The sequence below is a fragment of the Panthera tigris genome, chromosome F2 (genome assembly GCF_018350195.1).
Source record: "Panthera tigris isolate Pti1 chromosome F2, P.tigris_Pti1_mat1.1, whole genome shotgun sequence".
Classification (NCBI taxonomy): Eukaryota; Metazoa; Chordata; class Mammalia; order Carnivora; family Felidae; genus Panthera; species Panthera tigris.
In genome coordinates this window covers 71091423-71112274 of record NC_056676.1, presented here as the reverse complement: position 1 = coordinate 71112274, position 20852 = coordinate 71091423, and positions in this window count along the sequence as shown.

Below are 20852 nucleotides of genomic sequence, written 5' to 3'. Positions count from 1 at the left end.
AATAACTAGAGTAAAATGGTAGAACATGCAGCATTCATGAGGATTCATTTGTCCATCCATTCATTTACTCATTCACATATGTTTTTCAAATAATATTTACTGAAGTCTCACTATGGCCCAGGAATCATGCAGTGATGCGTAGGATAACATGGGCAATTAGGCAACACAACACAGCATCAGGGATTTAAAGATAAAGAGTCGATACTCCAATAGCTCCCAGAATCTCTGTCTAGCTAGGAAAGTCACTGATTAAATCTTATAGTACAGTAAGTGCTCTTGTATCAAAGGAAAATCTATGGAACTCAGCGTAGGAGAGATGGGTTTATTTGGAACAGAAACGAAATAGTTGAGCATTTCATGTCAGACAAAAAGCAGACTCTGATGGCCACATCAGATGTCACAGAGCTGCACAGCCCAACTCTAGGAGGTGCCTTTAGGAAGCTGTGATATAAATGGTGGCCCCTAGAACTGTGCAGTGCGCAACCTTCAAATCTATACCCTGAGGTCCTACCAGAAGCTATTGATTTTGCTTAATATTGTTTTATATTGAATTATTAAAGGAGGAAATGACGGCTGCAAACATGATCTCTTTGGAGTTAAGGACCTCTAGAGGAATAATTCTGGTCCATTAAAGTAGATTGAAAAGTAAATAATTATAACTGGACCAATAATTGCTATCACAAAGGAAAGTGTATGATGCCATGTAGGAGTGGATTTGGTTTTGAGGGGCCTAAGGCTTCTACGTATTTGGGGCTTTTGTTAAAAAAGAAAAACAGAATTACTTATGAAACCAAATATTCATTTAGCATGAGAAGCAATATTACAACAAATTACAATTGTTTAGTTGTAGTGTCCAATGTCAGGGACTGGGCCATATTTTCTCCATGCTTGCTATTCCAGAAATGCCTCCGGTTCCTACTGTAAGCACTTGCAACCCTCCTCCCAAGGCCCATGTTTGGGGTAGTGGGGACAAAGCATAGGGGAGTTAGTGCCTCCAGGGGCCAGCTGCCCTTAGATGGGGGAGGACGAATACCCTGTTGGAGGATAAACACTTTGTTGGGTGGGATAACTCCAAGATATTTTCCACACAAACTCCCACAGGTGCCTGGAGGGATTGAGCCTCACTTACCCAGGGCAGCAACCCATCCAATAACACATGTGTTATCCGCTTGCTTCCCTTCTCTCCCAGTCCCCCATTCTGCTGTGGGTGCCCCCTGGTCAGGGCCAGCTACATAACTTGTGAGGTCCAGCGCAAATTGAAATTGCAGGGCCCCTTGTTGAAAAATTGTTATAAGTTTCAAGATGGCGACAGCAGTTAAACCAAGTGCAAGACCCTTCAGAACATAAGCCCTGTGTGATCACGTGGGTCACAGGCCTATAAAGCAGGTCCTGGTCCTTGGTGGTGTCTTCTCCCAAATGAACTACTTTGCACTTTCCCTGCCTTAGGGTTTGCAACTGGAAAACCCAAACTGTGACATAGAGACATTCCACAAATATCTGAGAAGGAAGACAGCAGCTATATTTTTATTAATTAAATGCCTAATCCATCTTTAATATTTTCCCCAATTTTTGGCTACATATTTTTTATTACTTCTATATGGCAATGGTTTTGTGATATTTTCTGTAATGAAATTGGAAAGATAATTCAGTCTTCTAACATGGTTGCACTAAAAATTTGTAAAGCTGCTGGTAGCTTAGAAAAGTTACAACTTCATAGTCCACTATTAATAAATAATGTCTTGTGAATTTCTGGGGTTCTTATCAAATTTTGGAAAATCTTCCTCTTTTCTTTGTACATGAGCAATCAGATTTCCGGACACTTCTTATACTCTGGCTAATCTTCAAGCCTGTGTTTATTAGTTTTCTAGGGCTGCTGTAACAAATTACCATAAACTTAAAACTTAAAACCACACAAATGTGACTTAAAACCACACAAATTTATTATCTTGCCATTCTTTAGGTCAGAAGTCCAATACAGATATTATTGCAGGAAAATCATGGCATCAGCAGGGCTGTGTTCATTTCAGGAGGGTCTAGGGGAAAATCCATTTCCTTGCCTTTTCCTGCTTCTAGAGGACACTCCCATTACTTAGTTGTGAGGTCTAGCCCCCTTTCATTATCTTTAAAGCCCAAAATATTGGCACCACCCAGATAATTCAGGATAATCTCTTCATCTCAAGGTCTGTGCCCTTAATCACATCTGCAAAGACCCTTTTGCCCTACAAGGTAACATATTTGTAAGTTCCAGGAAATTAGATATCGTTTGGAGGAGGGGAGCCATTATTCTGTTTATCACACTCTTTTTTCCTTAACAGCATTATGAAAAAATTTGTCCCCCATGTCTTGTCTAGTTACATACTATGACTTTTTGTTGTCTTTGTCAATGCCAGTTAAATTAATAAGAAACTTAAATATTTTTACAACGGGTTCATAAGATTCACTCCCTTTCATTATTTGGGCTATCAAATTATCTGAGAGCCTATTCATTACTCTATTTAAAATTGTTTCTCTCTCTTAGTGAATTACTACTTTTGGTATGGTCTGATTTTTTTTTTTTCTTGGTAATTTACTTCTTGAGCTCAGGATAATTTCTATTGATTTTATTACTCTTTATATTGCTTTTATTCCATATTTATTTTTTATCTGAGCTTTCTCTCCATTATTTAATATATAAAGATGACAAAGAAGCAACTTTATGTATATTCATATAGAGTCTTTCATTTCTGACTTATTTAATGATAGAAAATATCTCTCTATTTCACGGATTAAAGGACACATTCCCAATTTACCCTTCCCAAAGCTATTCTGAAATTCTAGCAGCCTCAGTAATTCTATTTCCATAAAAGAAAGTATAATGGGAGGAGTTTCCCAACTGGTTCCAGTTAAAATATCTTATTATTTTCGCCAATTTTACAACAATGTATGACCATGTGAACACAGTTCTGACTGGAGCCTGGAAGTCCTGTCCTCTGTCCTCTGGCTTAAGCTTTTGTTGTTTAATGTAAATATGTCTTGTTTTATTTTTATTTTTATTTATTTTTGAGAGAGAGAGCATGCGTGAGTGGGGAGGAGCAGAGAGAGAGGGGGACAGAGGATCCAAAGCGGGCTCTGCACTGACAGCAGTGAGCCTGATGTGGGGCTCAAACTCACAAGTCCCTGAGATCATGACCTGTGCTGATGTCGGATGCTCAACTGACGGAGCCACCCAGGTGTCCCTGTAAATATGTCTTGGGTGCTATGGAGCCCAACGGCAGGAAGCCCGGTAGAGCCTTGAAGTGTCCAGAAACACTTGGCAGAGGAAGCCTGAGCTTAAACCAAGTTTTGAAGGACAGATGGAATTTAGCCAACCACAGAAAGAAAGGGTCTTCCAAGGCAGTGATCATGACTTGCTTCAGCACGGAAGTGTGAGATGGTGCAGGAAAATGTCTACTGTTTAGTGTGGGTGGAGGAGAAGAAGGAGGGGGGGAGCAGGATTCAGCTGATGAGAGTGTGAGGAAGACGCTGGCCTTTCTCCTGAGGGTAGGGGGGGGTCCCACCAAAAGCCGTAAACAGAGATAACAGAGGTTTGGATCTGTGTTTTTGAGTCATTTGAGTCCTGTCTTGAAGAGAATTGGATGAGGGAGTGAGAGTGACTGCTTTAATCTATGTTTTTTTTTTTTTTTTTTTTTTAAAGCAAATTCATAGTCATTATGTCTCTAGACCAGGGCTACCCAATAGAACTTTCTATGATCATGGAAACGTGTTGTAGCTGCGACTGTCCAATATGGCAGCACCAACGATATGTGGCTATTCCGTGTTTGAAATGTCACAAGTGTGACTGAGTGACTAAAATTTTAATTTTATTTAATTTTAATGAAAAAATTTAAATAGTTATGCACATGGCTGGTGGCTATGATACGGAACAGCACAGCTCTTGACCCACAAACTTCAAAGGAAATGGAATAGACAGTTTCTTCAGGCTAAGCTTAATGAGAAGTTTCTATTTTCAAGGACCCATTCTAGGCATTGAGGAAGAATTTAAGCAGTATAAGACACAGATGGACCCAAAGTTAATGGAAATTGTGATCAGGACAAGGCTTTGTGTTAGGAGGCATGAGTGGGTACTAAGGAAATATTAAGGATGTGCGAAAAAAAAAAGTGATAAGGATGGCCATTCATGGCAACACTGGTTGTAAACAACATAAATGTGCAAATGTACAAGACTGATTAAGAAAATGTATCTATGGAATGGAATGGAATGCAATGGAATAGCCCCACAGCTATGCATGGAATGAAATAAATAATGCAAAGTGTATTTATTTTAATAAAAAATTATTTATGGTATAGTATCCAGTGGAAAAGCATATTATAAAATGGTTATAAAGATTTTAATGAAAATATGCTTAGAGAAGGATCTGGAAGTAAATGCATAAAATACATATATCTAGAGTGGTTAATCTCAGGGTTTAAGGCAATTGCTTTATTTTTGTCTTCATTCCTTCCTTTTTTTTTTTTTTGTCTTATCATTATTATAACATGTTTTTCTGTAATGAGAGTATACGGCTATTATAATCAGAAAAAAAGTAAAAAATCAAAATAACTTATTTTAAAATTCTTATAGGAGTGGCATAGATAGCAAGATTGATTGCAGTTCAGAGAGAAGGTTCTCTGATAGGTGAGGATTAGGGTACACAGGCCTTCTCACCAAAGTTGAATCTTGAAAGAAGGGGGCAGGAGCAGAAGGAGAGAACAAACATTTCTTGAGCACTTACTCTGTGCCGAATGTTTATATGTGTCCTCTCTTTTAATCCTCAACATAATCAGATATGGTAGATACCATCATCTTCCATTTTACAGATGAGGAAATAGAGGCTCTAAGTTAAATGACCCTGTAGGCACAATTGGAAATCTTGAAGACAGAAGCCTGGGGATTTGAGTCTTGGTTTCAATGCTCGCTAGCTGTTTCACAACATGCAGGCTCTAATTTGAATATTGACTTGTGAAAATATCCGTGCAATGACTAGACTACGAGCTCCATGTGGGTAGGGGTTGTGTGTGATTAGTTCTTTAACAAAGAACCTGGTACACAACAACAGGCTCGCAATTAATGTTGTTGATTCAATGAAGATACATCAGAGATCATTAATTCCTGTACATTTCACCTTATAGAGAGTTGGGGGTGACAGATGAAGATAAGGCCTGACAGGACTTTGTAAACTATAGAGTCATGTACCCATGTCAGGGATTTTGATTTCTGGAGACTTTTCTTTATTGGCTTTTTTCAAGCCAAATGGCTTGTTTTTTGGAACTGCCAATGATACTCCCAAAAAAGGAAATACATGAAATGTAGCAGGAAAGCACAAAGCACTTACTTGGTTCCAAACTAGGTTCTTTCAAAAAAATTTTTTTCTAATGTTTATTTTTCAGAGAGAGAGAGAGAGAGAGAGAGCAAGTGGGGAAGGGGCAAAGAGAGAGAGAGAGAGAGAGAGAGAGACAGAGACAGAGAGAGAGAGAATTTGAAGCAGGCTCCAGGCTCTGGGCTATCAGCACACAGCCTGATGTGGGGCTCAAATCCACAAACCGTGAGATCATGATCTGAGCTGAAGTCGGATGCTTAATTGACTGAGCCACCCAGGCACCCCCAAACTAGGTTCTTAAGAGACTTTTTTGATTCTTCATGCAAACATTAGAGCTCATTAATGTATATTTTTCAAAATGTTTCTGAATCGTCTTTCATTTGAATCAAACTATAAGTTGAGACATTGGACATGAAATCTATGTATTATTAGTTGCACAATCACTTATCATCAGCCCCTAACACAGATATTAGGAAATGTTGATTTTTCTATTTTTGTGGTCAAGTTAAAGTAGATTGATTGTCCCCTTGCAAAACTAGGGGAGGCTGAGCGTACAATTGAATATGTCCTGGGTTTCCACAGGATGATGTTTATCACATTGCTAATCACATTTTGAAAATTTTTAATTTTTTCTTTGATGTAGTGGCAAGAACATCATCTTTGTGCCAGGTGGACTTGGCTTGAACCAGATCTGCATGACTTTGGACAACTTCTTGCCTGCCATCAGCCCCTGTTTTTCCAGTTTATAAAATATAAACAATATTGCCAATCTTTTTAAAGTTGGACTATTAAGAGAGGTTAAGAGAGATTAACTGAAATCATGTGCATAAGTTTTCATGGCAGAGTGCTTGGGGTCTGTGAAGTGTAAGCGAGATGTGAAAGGCTCCTAGTTGGGTATAAGGTGCTGATGATTCAGGTTATCAGCAGCAGTGATTAGGAATGATATTGCCAAATGGATAGTGACATCAGCAGCACTATTAAGAATATTTCTGTATTTTTATTGCGGCAAATTAGTCAAATCCTGTTAAGCACAAAATATTGTGAAAACAAGAACTGCATGTTTTACAAATCTTTTGGTACTCTTAAATGAAGGTGCTTTATACAACACTGGTTGAAAGTTTGCTGAAGATTTCTTGTAACACAAGAGTATAACACGTAGACCCACAATTGTGTAGTGAATGACTCACATGAGAATGTAATGATTGGTGGTTAAATGCTACCTAAAGACAGAAGATCTGATTACATCCCAAGCACCTGTACCACAGATGATCTTATACAGTCTCCTGGCACTTTTGGGTATGTTACACCATTCCTTACAGCCACATTACTGCAAAAGAATAAAAGATATGTATGATCCTCTGTGTGTGTACATGTGTGTCCTTTTCTTTCCCAACATGCTTTGAAGTCTGTTGGGGTTTATGCTTTTACATCTGTACTCTTAGGACAATCTTATGGTCTTCCTTTTCCTTTTTTGTCAGTTGTGGAAATGCGGTATCATGGATGTGATGTGGTGGAGGAAATGTTGAATCCCAATAATCCAGGAGAGAAGCAGCAGGACTGAGGTGATGGGTGTACTTTCCAGGGGGTCGTGCAAGGCAGAGAGGGCCATGTTGTGGGCTTATAGGCTTTAGAAGAGAGCATGGTGGGATATAGACTCGACAATGTGGCAGAGTCCCATGAGGTGGGAAGTGATGTTTCACTGCCCTGACACCCAGAGTCTTCAGTGTGGTTTCTCAAATTACCAGATGTGTGGCTCCATTGGATTTTTTTTCTTGGCAATTGACAGACAGCATAACTGATATGACAGGTGTAGAAGAAGGAAGGGAGGTTGATGGGGGGCAAGAGGATGAGAATTTGGGGATATCATTAGGAAGACCATATTCAAATATATTTATATATTGGGGGTGGAGGAGGGGTTGACTTAGGTTTACTGAAGTCTCAGCATTCCTAAGGGACATCTTCATTATACGTTTTATAGTATTTTCACTTTATATACTGATTACACGTTCTGCCACAAAACAAAGTATTAGATCCATATTACAGGGGTTTCTTTGCTTATAATGCAAATAAGTAAACTGAAGCTTTTGTTTTTGATAAATTAAGATGTATATAGCAATCTCTAGAATAACCACTAAATTTTAGTTTTCAAAACCAGTGAAAAACATCATTAAAGAAATGACAATGCTACATTAGAAAATATTCACTTAATGAAAAAGGAAACAGTAAGGAGGACTAGAGAAAAAGGACATGAGACACAGAGGAAACTGTAAAATGTCAGATGGAATTCTAATTATATAAATATCATAAAATGTGAATAAATTAAACAACCCAATCAGAAGGCAGGGGTGTCAGACTAGATAAAAAGACTCCAACTAATATGCTGTCTACAAGAGACATGCTTGAGATTCAAAGGTACAAATAGAGTGAAAGTAAAGGATGGAAAAGATGTATTTCATACACAGTGGTAGCAAGAAAGGTTGAGTGTCCATCAGACAAAATAGACTTTAAAAAGAAAAATGTTAGTGGAGATGTGGAGAGGTATTTTATAATAAAGATTGATTCAATGGAAAGACACAACAATTATAAATATATATATATTTAAAAGAGAACATCAAAACACATGAAACATAATCAACAGAAATGAAGAAATAAATAATTCAAAAATAATAACTGGAGACTTTACACCCCACTTTATAATGGGTGAAACATGTAGACAGAAGATCAACAGGGAAATATAAGAAATGAACAATACCATAAAGCAAGTAGACTTAATCTATAGAACACTGTATGCAACAACAGCAGAATATAGAGGATAGACATATTCTACACCATGAAGAAATTCTCAATAAATTTAAGGGGACAGAAATAATACAAACTAAGTTCTTCAACCACAGTGGAATGAAATTAGAAATCAATAAAAGAAATTTGAGAAACTCACAAACATATGAAAATAAACAACAGACTTCTAAAAACAGGAGTTAAAGAGGAAATCAAAAGGGAACTTAGAAAGTACTTTGAACTAAAACAAGAACACAACATATAAAATTCATGGGATGCAGCTAAAGCAGTGCTTAGAGGGAAATTTATAGCTATAAAATGCCTATACTAAAAAGGAGAAAGACTTAAATCAATCTAACTTTCCATGTTAAGACATTGGGGAAAAAAAGAAACTAAAACTAAAGCATGCAGAAGGAAGAAAATAATAAAGATTAGGGTATAAATCAAATAGAGGATAGAAGAAATAGAGATTATCAGTGAAACCAAAAGCAGTTTTTTGGAAATATTAACACAACTGACAAATCTTTAGTTAGACTGAACGAGAAGAGTGAAGACTTAAATTACTAGAATCCTAAATGAAAGGGGATATTACTTCTGACTTTACAGAAATAAAAACTATTGCATGCCAGAAAATTAGAAAACTTGCATGAAATGGATACATTCTTAAAAATACAGAAACTATTGAAACTGACCTAAAAAGAAATAGTTTTAATAGATTTACAACAGAGATTGAATAAGTGATCAAAAAAACACAACCCACCACTCAAAAACCAAGATAAACAACTCTGTTAAAAAAAAAACAAGCAAAGGACTTGAATAGACATTTCTCTGAAGAATCTATACAAATGGCCAACAAGTACATGAAAAGAGAGGCAGGGAGCCAGAATCCCAAGCAGGCTCCAGGCTCTGAGCTGTCAGCACAGAGCCCGCAGCAGGGCTGGAACCCACAAACCATCAGATCATGACCTGAGCTAAGGTTGGACGCTTAACTGACTGAGCCATTCAGGCACCCCAAAGGGCAAAATTTTTAAATAATACCTTTTGTGAAAATTAATAAAAGGAAATCTTTAGAGTGGAGGCCAGCAGGGGAGCTCTGGCGCCCTACCACTCCTCATCAATTGCACACCCAATAGGAAGAGCTGGACCTTGCTCCTTGAAACTGCTTTACTATCCCAGCAAGCAGGAAGACTTTCCACGACCCTCGGCAACAGCCTGGCCAATGAGAGACAGTCACAACTCAGCCAATGAGAAGCCATCATACGTCGAGCTCCCAGTTTCTCCCAATAGACTTCTTGTTTACAACAGTCCCTCCCACCTTCCTCCTTTCCTGTCTTGAAAGAGTGTTTCTCGCCTATATTCGGCAGACTTCGTTTAGCAGAAGCTCGTTCTGCGCCCCGATTTTCTGCTAATTCTCGAATAAACCCATGTTTTGCTGGGAGAATAACTGGCAGTTTTATTTTTAAGGTTAACGGTTTGGTAAGGAACTTGTCTCTAGAGTAAAAGAAGAACTGTTAAGAGTTCAGCAATAACAGTTCCCGGCCCCCCTGGGGCGGCAGCTGCCAAAAGCCGCGGTGTGGCTGCGGGTGAAAGGAGTGAAAGCCCCCTTCCTAGAGGGACTGGCGCTCAGGAGCCTCGCCCCTGGGACAGCGGGAAGAGGGGCCACCAGCTCCGCAGGCCCCCGTGCCGGCTAAATGGGATGCCTGCTCCTCCAGCGGAGACCGAGGATGAGCAAGTGAGCCACATCCCTTCACATCTCGGAGCCTCCCTACCGGCGCCTCTGCACTGAGCCCCCGAGGCGGGTGAGTCTGTCCTTCAGAAGCTCTTTCTCAGACCGCCGCCGTCTTATGGGGCTCCACAAGGGGAGCCCCGTTGGTTTTCAGAGCGGGAGGTACTGCGGCCTCGTGTCTCAGGTGCAGGTCTTACGAGTTGAAGTGCTCGATGTGGGATCCAAACCCTTCCCTCCTCAGGGCGAAGCTCCAGTATTTGAATTCCTTCCTGAGTGCCAGCTGTGGCGCCCAGGATGGGATTCGTGGCGAGGCTGTGGCCCTGCCTCTCCCCCACCCCCCAGCTTAGGGGTGGGTCTTCTGTCCTTTGCTGGGTGTTTGGGAGTCGCTCCGTTTTTAGGTTGTTTGCAGGGGGAATTGTCCCACATGCAGATTCAGTGTGACCCTGGGAGGAGGGAGTCCGGGATCCTCTTACTGGCCACCTTGAACCGGCCCTGAAGTGTTTTCAGTGGAGAGATCACATAGGGACTCCTGAAGGGCTGGGGCGGGGGTGGGGGTGGGGGGAGGATGGGGCCTCGGCTGGCGGGGGTGGGTAAGACCAGGGATGGGGCTTTTGTGGCACGTCCTAAACTAGGTCAGTAGGTCAGTAGACACGGAGAACAAACCGAGAGGTGAAATCATTGAGATTTGGTGGCCGAAAGGAAGTAAGTAGGTGATATTTGGGTGGGTGGTGCTGACTTTGGCTGAGACTGAAACGCAGGAGGATGGACAAATTTAGAAGCCTGTGGTGTATGAGCTGGAGGTGTCAGATGGACCGTGGAGCATGGAACATAGGCGGGATGTTCTTGCTGGCAGGGCACATTCAGGGGCCATCAGCACAGACGTGGCTGCTCAAATGATGAGAATAGGTTATAGAGCGGGAGCACAGTACCAACCCAGACAAGGAAAGTGTTCCAGGGACTTGATTCCAGGACTTGGATGTGGCAAGAGGAGAAGGAGCCCATGAGTCATAATAAAAAGGAATGACTAGCAAGGTAGGAGGAGGACGAAAGCAAGGGAAGGCGAGTTTCAAGTGAGCAGTACTAGTCAGCAGAGAGTCCAGTAAGGACCGGACTGCACAGTGTTCATCGTTTTGTCAAGATTGTGCTCACCGGCTGCCTGGGGAGGAGCGCTTCCAGCGGAGTGATGGGAGGCAAGGGAGATTGTCACAGCCTGTAGAGATAGCACGTGAAGAATACTCTTTCCAGAGCTTTCTAGAAGAAAAGTAGAGTAGAAATAGGGCAGCGGTTGGAGGGAAACGATAGATCCAGAGTGTTTATATTTTTTTATGGAAGCCACTTGATCCTGTTTATAGGCTTCTGGGAGAGATCCCACAGGGAATGGAAGACCTAGAAGGCCAAAGGTAGGGGCCCTGAAAGAAGAGGACAACCTTGATGGGGGCAGGTGGAGGGGTGGCCAGGAAGAAGAGGGGCCACACTCATTTCCTGTGCTGGGCGGAATAATGGCCCCCAAAGATGTTCAGTCCTAGTCCCAGAACCTACTGATGTTAATTTCTGTGGCAAAAGGGACTTTGCACATGTGATTATTATTTATTTTTGTGTTTTTTTAAAAAAAGTTAATTTTGAGAGAGAGCGCAAGCACATGAGTGGGGGCAGGGCAGAGATGGAGAGAGAGAGAGAGAGAGAGAGAGAGAGAGAGAGAGAGAGAGAGAGAATCCCAATCAGGCTCCGCACCACCAGTGCAGAGCCTAATGTGGGGTTTGAATCCACGAACCGTGAGATCATGAGCTGAGCTGAAGTCAAGAGCTTAACTGAGCCACCCAGGTGCCCTGCAGATGTGATTCAATTAAGGGGATCTTAACGTTTATTTATTTTTGAGACAGAGAGAGACAGAGCATGAACAGGGGAGGGGCAGAGAGAGAGGGAGACACAGAATCTGAAACAGGCTCCAGGCTCTGAGCTGTCAGCACAGGCAGAGCTGGATGCGGGGCTCGAACTCACGGACCGCGAGATCATGACCTGAGCCGAAGTCGGACGCTTAACCGACCAAGCCACCCAGGCGCCCCTCAATTAAGGGGATCTTAAAATAAAGAGATCATCCTGGATATTCTGGATGGGCCTTGCATGTAAGCACAAGTATCCTTTTAAGAAGGGGCAGAGGGAGATTTGATTATAGAAGAGAAGGCCATGTGACCACATTAGCAGGGATTGGGCGTTGTGGTCATAAACCAATGAATGCTGGCAGCCACCAGAAGCCAGAAGAGTCAAGCCGTCAATTCTCCCCTGGATCTTCCAGAAGGAAATAGCTCTGTTGACATCTTGATTTTAGCCCTATAACACTCATTTTGGACTTCTGGCCTCTAGAATTATAAGAGAGTAAGATTTTTTTATTTGTTCGTAAGAGAATCAATAAGTTTGTGATAGTCTGTCACAGCAGCAATAGGAAATGAATACCTCTGATACTGGAGGGGGAGAAGATGGAGGAACACTTAACTTAGGGGAAGGCTGGGCAGGAATTTAGTCCTGCGTATCTAATGCCCTCATCTTGGTTGCATAAGAAGTCAGGTTCTGTGCTAGGATGGTGGGGGCTGGATAGGGAAGCTGGAAGGAAAGGTGTTGGAAGTCAATGGCAGGGCAGCTGAACTAGTGGAAGAAAAAGAATTGACTAATGACCTTGATTCTCCAAGGTTTCAGGTGTGGATGGGGACACCTCTGAAGGTGAGTGATGAGGGTGTGGCGTTGCTTTCCAGCTTGGTGATTTTCTCTGGCTATGCTCAGCCGCCCCAGCAGAGGAGCAGAGAAGGCAAGTGTGAGTTGAACTCAGGTTCGGGGTTTTGCCAGTTTGCAATAATGGGCTGGTGGGAAGACAGTGGTTCCTGGTGACTCCTGATTCTGAGTGGGGAGTGGGGGAGGCAGAGCCCTGTAGTACTTCTGGGTCAGGTTTAAGTTGAGGTGAGGAGGAAGATTGAGCATTCAGTGGAAAGATTGAGGTTAGCGGGAAATAAGGTGCTGGGGAAACAGTGGGAATGTGTGAGAGCGAACAGAGTCCTGGGTGGGGGACAGAAGCTGATAGAGCTGGTGGGAGTGTGAGAACAGGGGAAGCCCCCGAATGGCTTGTCCTAGGGATGTGGGCAGCGCCCAGGTAAGAGCGGCAGCTTGGCTTCACAGCTTGTTGCTAGGCTCCAAATGGAAATCCGGGGTCAGGCTTGGGAACAGACATGCAGAGATCAGAGATCTTGTGAAAGCAAGTCTGTCATGGTGAACTGGGCATCACTGGTTGGGGGGGGGGAGGGGAGTGATGATGGTTAGGTCTTGTCTAGCCAGAGGGTTCTGACTATGGGATTCCAAGCCCCACTGTGCCTGCTTTCATAGGGTTCCGGGTTGGCCCAAAGCCCACTCCGCCTGGGTGGAGCTCAGACGCTTGTTCCCTGTCTCCCATGGTCAGCTGTCTTAAGGGCTGTTGAGCCCACTGTGCCCGATAGCCTTTCTCCCTGGACAATTACCAACCCTCATTGCTCCAGGCAGTTTTATGTCTGCATGCCTTTGCACATATTTTGTGTTGGTGCCAGAATTGGCCTTGCCTACTTTGCCTGGTGAATTCACCTTTTAAGACTTAGCTCAGCTGCCATCTCCTCCAGGAAGGCTTCCTTGATGTTCTCCACACTCAGCTGCTCAGCTTCCCTATCCCTCCAGAGAGATGCTCGCTCCCTTCTCTGCCAACCTATGCTTTGCGATACTCATTCTGTTATATGTTATATGAAATCACACGGTCTTTTTTTTTTTTTTTGGTCTACATTTTTTTTTTTTTTTTAATTTCTCACTAGAGCCTAAGTTCATTGTGTCTTGGTCACCTCTGTTGTCCCAACACTTAGGAGAAAAGATCAAGAAACAAGCTGAAATAAGCACTGAGGCCTGCTTAAGTGAAGGAGTAATTCTGATCAGGGTCGTAATTGGGGATATGGGTTGATGGCATGTATAAGCCTCCAAGCCTGTTAGTCCTTCTTGGGTGAGTTGTTTTCTTTCTGCAAAACCAGCTGCTTAAAAACTCATTGTCTAAAGTGAAAAAACATGGTGCAGATTTGTTCCACCAAAAGCCAGCCCTGTTGCATTGCTAGGAAATTGCAGTTTTTGAGTGGAATCACCTCAACGTCCTTACCTTCTACCAGTGCCCAAGCCAATTGCTTATTTGCTTATTGACTTGCACCTCTGTCAGGGGACTGCGGTACCCCCTTCTTCACATCACTTTTGCTCCTAGATCCTGCCACCTGTTCACCTAGGCATGAAAGCTAAAGTCTGGAGCGAGGCCTAAACTCTCCGTGAACCTCATGTCAAATCACATAGTTTCAGAAAACCCAGATGCAGTTTGAAATTACAGTTAAGATCCCATGGAAAATAAATGACACGAACAGCTGAAAATCCCGCCCCCCACCGTCCTCAGCTCCCCTCCCCTCCTCAGAGCGAAATTTGTTCACTGGGGATACGAAACCTGAACCTTGCACAAGAGTACACAGCACAGCGTGGAGCGTTGATTTGGTCCACCCAGCGCCAGCAGCTGCTAGACGGGCGGGTGGGGGGTGTGAGGCACTCGAAGAGCTCTCTGGAAGCCCTCAGGAGAATTGCTGTTGGAGGGTCCTTGGGGGCTGCCCCCTCCTGTTTTGCGCAATCTATCTTTAGAGAACTGCAAACTCATTTCTCAGAAGGGCCACAGAGTTGAGATGACTTCTAAACGGACAAACCACTTCCTGCAATCTTCAACTGAATTGGGGCTGGGGGGGTGACCCTTGGGGGGGGGGGCTCCAGTCGGACTTGTCCACCCTCATGTGTCTCCACGCCCCCGCCCGGCTCCAAGAGAGATGGAGCAAAGAGTGGGCCCAAGCGTGTGCATTGGGAGGTTACAGCCAGAAGTGAGCCTTGCTTCCAGGGCTGGTCACTTAGGGGGCTCTGGTGGAGAAGAAGGGCCCTGTCTGGACACCCCATTTCAGGTTGGACTGTCCTGCACTTGCTCCCTGAGAGGCAGCCTGGGATAATCCTTCTGCTCCCACATACCCTCCCACAGGCAGGGATCAGAAGGGCTGTTCCAGAAAGGAATGATTTGAAGCCATTCAGAAATGGCTTGAAGTCTCCTAGTGGGTGCCAGCACTGAACAGAGTATCAAAAAGCCAAGACCCCCAAAAGATACTTCTAAGCAGCTTGGTGCAGTGGAGGAAGAGAGACCTCAAGCGGACTGAGACATAAGCAGACCTGGCTTCAAATCTTGTCTCCACCACTTAGTATCTGTGTGGCGTTGGGCAGATGTCAACTTCTCTGAACCCTAGTCAATTGCAGTTAATAGTAGTAAGCACCCTGGATCATTGTTACGAGGTTTTTAGGAGATAATACATATACAGGCCTCATTCTAGTATGCAGTGTGTTCCATAGATGCTGCTTCTCATTCCCTCCAAAGTAAGAATAATCACTGAAGCTACTTTGGGGAGTTTGCTAAGTGCCAGGCCTTAGCACTCAACACATTATCTCACATAATCATTGCAAATGACTGTGTGAGTTTGTTATATGATTATTGCAACTTTATGGAGTCTCAAGATGGACTGTGGCAGTGTCTCTATGGGATTCTGGCTTTAACTACGAAGTTTCATTCTCTCCCTGTGCCCTGTGCTGCTATTTATTATACTTTTCAGAATGCCTTGATCCCAGAGGCCTGGAGTAAGTCTCCTGTGACTCAGGGACTCCAGGACTCCCCACCTAGTGCTAAACTGTTCTTCCATTCCTGTCCCTCCCACTTTTGTAAAAAGTGTCATCTGACCCACATCAGCCAGGTGACTACAGGCTGATGAGGTAGGTCCAGGTTGGGGTTTTGGGATAGAACTGCCAAATTCAGGGGAAAAAAATATAGGCCACTCAGATTTGAATTTCAGGTAAATAACAAATAATTTTTTTTTATTCTATGTATGACCTGCATACTGCATGCAACATACTTATTCTAAAGAATTGTATGTTGCTTATTCAAAACTCAAATTTAAGTGGGCACCCTTTTCTGGGAGAAGATGTTTGGGGCTGGAAGCATCACTAGTCTTGGGGCAGAAGACCCCAGCTGTCTGTTCTTAAGAGAATCCCCCCTCTGTCTGAGTCTCAAGGTCATCATTTTCAGAAAGCATCATAAGAATCTTCCCTCGCGCTACAATTTAGTGCCATGTTTAGTGACTAAATGGCCATCTTATGTTGGTTATTACAGTTTCCAGTCAGCGACCTCCATAATCATTTTTCATTGAATGATCTGTGCTGACTGTTGGTCACAGAAGCATTCATGAGATTCCGTGGCCCACAGTCTGGCTGGGGGATCATAGATGGTAGGTGAATTGCAGAGAGTGCCGGAGAGCAAGGGGACACTGTCCCTCTAGGCCTTAAGGGACTCACGGGAAGCTTCCCAAGGAGACGAGGCTAGTAAACTTGGGTCTTGAGTGAGGAGAATAATTTCAAGCCGTCTGTTGTCTATGAAGCCCCTCTTCCTTTTACATGATCAAAACTAACACTTTTCACTGTATCTCAGCTCCATGAACCCTTCCAGTTGATGAACATTCTGCACTTCTCAGGTGTTATTCATTAAAGCTTCTGGGTATCACCCCCGTTTTACAGATGAGGAAGTCAAGGCTCAGAGGGGTCAAAGAACTTGCCCAAACACAGCTGGGAGGTGGTAGAGTAAGAACCAGACCTGTGGCTCCTGACTACCAATGATTTCACTAAATTTTCCAGTTGAGGCTTGAAACTATAGCCTAGAGGATATAGGAGGATGAAGATCTCAAAAACGTAAAATGAAAATAGGAAAGGCGGTTGGATGTTGTCTTGGAGGCCAGAGCTGCGTTTCTGAGCCGGCCTTAGAAGTTTAGCCTTCCACAGATCCCCTTCCTCTAGGGTGGAAGGTGGAGGCAGGCTCTGGTGGCCTTTATTATATAATGAAAGGTTATCTGATCACATTGGTTATTTGATCACAAAGCTCTGCCATGTTTCACTTTAAGCCAGAACCTTGGAAATGCAGGGAATGGATCCAGTTTCATACCTGACCTTTTTCTGAGCCCCAAGGGCTGATGGAGAAAGGAGCGAGACAATTCTCTCTGCAATTCAGAGTACGAGCTGTCAGATGAGGTGTGGAGAGGGGATAATACCCAGGGACCTTCCAGGGTTTCCAAAGACAGGTGCCTGGCATCCTTCTTGTCCTGAGGGGTTTGCTAACATATCGATGATCGCTTTTGTCTTAATCTTATTCTCATATTATCCTCTCCCTTTTGCATTTGTTATAGATGCAAGCATCCATGCATACATTCATATTTGAAACACCCACATCGAATTGGGAGAACGGTATTTTTGACTTTATGAACGTGAAGCAATCATATTCCATGTGTTATGCAAGTAACTGTTTAATATTAGTTGCAACAATTGTGAATCAACAATTACCTCATTTGTTGATTTATGGATTGGTTCATTCAACAAATATGTGTAATGAGCACCTCTTGTGTGATAGACTTTATTCTGGGTGGGGCTAGTTGATGGATGGCGTTTAAATAATCAATATTAAACCCCATGCAGCAGTAGGCGTAGGCAGTGTGGAAGGAACTGAGACATTGCGGCCACGTGTACCTGCATTTGGAACTGGACTCTGCCACTCCCTAGCAGTGTGTCCTTGGGGAATCCATTTAACCCTTTCAGTCTCCAGGCGCTCATCTGTCAACTGGGGCTAACGAACACTATTTTCTGGCTTTGTATGACAACCTCATGACCAATTGCATGTTAGCGTTGTATCCATTTTACAGAGGACGACTGTGGATCAGAGTTTTACTGTGTTGTTCAAGATCACACAACTAGTGATTAGCAGAGCTGAGGGTGGCACATTGGCCTTCAGTTCCCAAGTGTAGTATTTTTTTCATTTCTTCTCAGTTTTTAGCCCAAATAATTAGTTAATTACTCCCTCAGAGCTATTCAGGAAAACATTTCTTTATTCTGGTACCATTAGCAGCTATGAACAGATCTTCTTGGGAACGTTTATTTTAAACTTTCAAGAACACAACCACTACCTCAAAAAAATTAAGTTTATTTTTCAAGATGAGCACAGTCATTGTACAGCACCGAGTCCACGCAGACCTCCTTCCATGAGTGACAAGTGCAGTCTGATACCAAACAGTGTCCGGATTTGAGGGGGAAGGTCTGTACGCAGCCACCTTCTCCCTACCACAGAGCGCCAGCTCCCAGCATGCCCTAGTTTGGTCCTTCAAGTTTTTCTGTTTATCTCTGCAGTTCCTCTCACAAAACCATAACTTCTTGACTTTCTAATAAAAGAACAACGTTTCTAACCCTGTTCAGCTGTGTAGGTAATCCCAGACAGCTGGATCACTGCATCTGCCTAGATCTGCGTCTACCCTGAAGATGGAGACGGCAACGGACACTCACTGAGGACCCAGTTTGCTTGCCCTAGTCAGCCATGAAATCTATTCTTCCTGCCAACTCAAACATCTCTCGGGGAGGAACCACACATTTATTAATGTGCTCCTACAATAGAGTCTCACCCCATCCTCTCCCCCAGGTTAGAAATCTCGACCAGAGGACATGAGACTGTGCCTCAATTGGGAGCTGACTCATTTTACTGCGCGTAACTGGGAGTGGGGAATTTGTGCATGATGGAGCTTATTGGGTGGCAGTGAAAGGTAGACAAGTCCCACCCAGTTTGAACCAGGCCTTAACACTGAACGGTGTACTAATACACACTTAGCACACTTAATTATATCTTTGGACTGAAAGGGACTTCAGTGTCCTTTTCTGTTCCAACACTGACTGATATTTGGGTCTGTCTTCCTAAAATCCTGCCAACTGATTGAACTGTGAAGGGCCCCATTTGGATTTACAGTTTACAGTTGCCGTGGTTGGTCTGGGAAAAATAAAAGCTGTCTCTATGCCCCAGTTGATGTTTGAGGTGTCCATATAGAAATGTTTTGAATTTTAAGAAAAAATTAATGTTCACTTGCGTATCTAACACTTAAATACATTCTTATGTGGTAATGTGAAACATGACAGATAAGACTGAAGTCCCGTTTGGGCTGTCTTTCCCACCCCCTGAACTTTCTCAGAAGAAACTGTTACTGACGTTTTGGTGCACATCCTTCTAGACCTTTATCTATATGTCTGGGCATGTCAGTATGTACATGTTCTGGACCCATGCTCTGTGTGGCCCACGTCTAGTCAATTTTCAGATGTGACAGTCATTTCCATTCTGGCAGTTGTCATTGAGGGAAGGGAGAGAGAGCAGTGGCTTCACTAGAAAACCAAGAAGATCGCTCTTGGTGGGTCACATACCAACATGAAAGTTCAGTTTGTATTTTTGACTTAAAATGATGTAAGTCGTTTGGATAGTTCTGTATGGTGGTTCACCACTTTTCCCTAGCCTGCTTCATTAAGGATGGTGCGCAATCACAGAATCTCTCCTGTATTGTCAGGGGTGCAGAGAATTTAGAAGGCATTCTTTGTAGTTGCTGAGGTTTAAAGATGGAGACATGGAGGAGAGTCTTCCTAATACTGGACAAGTGACCACTATCTATTTCAAGTCATTTGACAGGGGATGTGATGTCATTGCTCTGCCTGGCTCTTGTGGTCGTTGCAGGGATGAAATGAAATAATAAAGGTGAAATATTATTGTAGATAATAAGTGATGGTGTGAGGAACAGCTGGAGCATAGTGTTTAAAAATGTGTGCTCTGGAATCACGTTTTGATCTGGAAGGCTTGATTTTATGTCCTCTTGAGATGGAAATGTGTGAAGAGCCAAGGAGAAAGATTCCAGCTCTGGGCAGAAGGGGGCACTCTTGCACTTTCTCTGGATTGTCTTAACCAGGTGGAAGAAGTCCTGTTTAATCCTTGAGTCACCGTGGGGGTGGTGGGTTATAATGTGCCCATTCTTTGGGGCTGGCCATTTCATAACTCTCCAGAATGCAGAGGGTCCAGGCCTGGGCTGATTTTATAAGTGGCTTTTCCAGGATGGATAGGAGCTGACCACAGGGCCCAAGCGGTATACCAAGTGGTATATGAAGAGTCCAGCACAACAAACAGCCATCAGATGGTGCAAACAGCACCAGGGACCAAGTTGTCACCTGATTTCTGCATGATCTATGGGTGCTGGCATGATGCATTGCAGAAGAGATATCCTTCTGCCTTCCATCAGGAATGGAAGAGATGTAGTTGGACTATGGGTTCCAGGAGATAAAGTTTTAAGACCCCAGCTGGCTCAGCAGTGATAGCCAGTCCTAACAATGCCGCTCTGTCGTGTGGGTGGGTAGTTATGGGGAAACCATCACCGAGGGATTGGGCCCATTTAGCATCATCTCCCATATTGTCATGAATATCAGAAGCCCTGAAGATAGGGATGAAAAATGGGCAAAACATATTTGGCATCTGGGGTTTCCAGAAAATGCAGCCAGACCTTTCTGTGGAAGAGTACAAGGAATTCAAGGGATCCCAAGCGTTAATAATTTACCAACTTTGGTTAATCGCCCCCCCCCACCTTTGTGTGTGTGTGTGTGTGTGTGTGTGTGTGTACACACAAAGACATGTCATATATGTGTTTATATATAATTATATGTAATTATATATATAATTGTTTTTCTGAATTATTTGAGAATAAGTTACAGACATGATGCCTTTTATCCCTAAATACCTCTGTGTATATTTCCTCAAAGACATTCTTTCATATAACCATAGTAAAATCATCAAAACTAGAAAATTAACATTAATACAGAACTATTACCTAATCTAATGACCTTCTTCAGATTGACTGATTATCTCAATGAGCTGCTAAATAGCAAAAGAAAATACTGGTTCTGCTTTGAATTGATTTGTGTCTGTCCAGTGTCCTTTAAGGTGGAACAACTCCTCAGTCACACTCTTTTATGACAGTGACGGTTTAGAAGAATATAGGTCAGATGTTTTGTAGAATCCTCCTCAATCTGGGCTTCTCTAATGTCCCCTCACGATGAGATTCAGG